The sequence below is a fragment of the Psammomys obesus genome, unplaced genomic scaffold, assembly GCF_907164565.1.
Source record: "Psammomys obesus unplaced genomic scaffold, mPsaObe1.curated_primary_1811, whole genome shotgun sequence".
NCBI lineage: Eukaryota > Metazoa > Chordata > Mammalia > Rodentia > Muridae > Psammomys > Psammomys obesus.
The window spans coordinates 8,248,366-8,249,812 of NW_026596244.1; positions in this window are offsets into that span (position 1 = coordinate 8,248,366).

Here is a 1,447-nt window from a genome sequence, read left to right on the forward strand (position 1 = left end):
GTTGCCCATACTAAATACTTGTCAGATCCATCTGCCTCCTGCCTGTGCTTGGGGATGTCCTCTCTCTGGTGTGAGTAGGCTTTTCTCCAGCATTTTCCTTCAGTCTATCAGAAGGAGGACAATGTTAGAGGACCTGCTTATCTTATTTCTTTTCTAAAACCCCAGTAACAAAGACCAGCTTGAGCCTCGGCCCTGCTGCTGCATGGCTTCATTTTGTGGGGCTGATATAACAAATGAGCCTAAACTGTGCCGTTTAAAACAACGGACATTTATTTTGTCATATTTCCGGTGGCTCAAATCTGAAACAACCATGTTGGCAGAGCCACGCTCTTGGCGAATCCTCTGAAGACTTCATCCTTGCTCTTCATAGCTGTTGATTCTTCCACCATACATCATTTCCTCATTTCATGCTTCGTTTCTTGTTTGTTTTTTTTGAGACTGAGTCTCTCAGAATAGTTTGGCTGGCCCAGAGCTCTCTGCAGACCTCACTCACAGAGATCCTCCTACCTCTGCCTTCTCAGAGTGGGATTAAAGGCGTGTGTCACCAGACCTGGGTCTGCTCCTTTCTGAATGCTGCTTTGCACTGTCAAGTTGGTTGATGTGATGACATCTGTTAGCAGCTGGAGTCAAAAGCTCATAGCTGGATGACTAAAGAGAAGTTATTTGCATTAGAAGTTCCAAGAAGCCCAACATCCCGTGGTTGAGCCATGTCCTTTTTGTGGACGGATAGCAGGGGTTGAAGTCTAGGTCTGCTGAGGCTGAGTGGAGTGGGCATCCTCTCATTCCAGGGTGTCAGGGCTTCTGATTCCAGACCAAAACAAGTGGCTATCAGGCAGACAAAGCTGGATGCTCACTGTGAGTGAACTTCCCATCTCCTTTCATTTCTGCAGTCAAACCTCTTTCAGCGTGTAGAACACTGGAGTAGGTGTTGTGTAGTTTGCACTTTAAATAACTGCCAATCTAACGGAGCAGGGAAGAACAATGGTTCTGTTGCTCCAGCGCCATGAGAGAATGGAAGCAAACAATCTTGGATGTAATAATCTGCTTTTGAAAGTTCAGTGGCTTACAGTTCAGTCCTGGATATATTTCTAACACTGTGTGCTCTTGGACACATGACCCAACATTACTCTTCCTCACTATGTTAGGTCATCAGAGAGTATTTTAAAAGTAGTTCATCTTTAATGTGACAGCATGGTCTGATAAGTCTGCTGACATAATAACAAAGTTAAATGAGAGGAAGTTTTGTATTAGTGAGGAGATCACTTAATTTGCACCCAGGAGCTCTGACTGTGGCCATGTCCTTCTGACTGTCCTGTCTGACTGTGGCCATGTCCTGTCTGACTGTGTCCTTCTGACTGTCCTGTCTGACTGTGGTCCTGTCAGACTGTGTCCTGTCTGACTGTGTCCTGTCTGACTGTATTCTGTCTGACTGTGGTCCTGTCTGTCT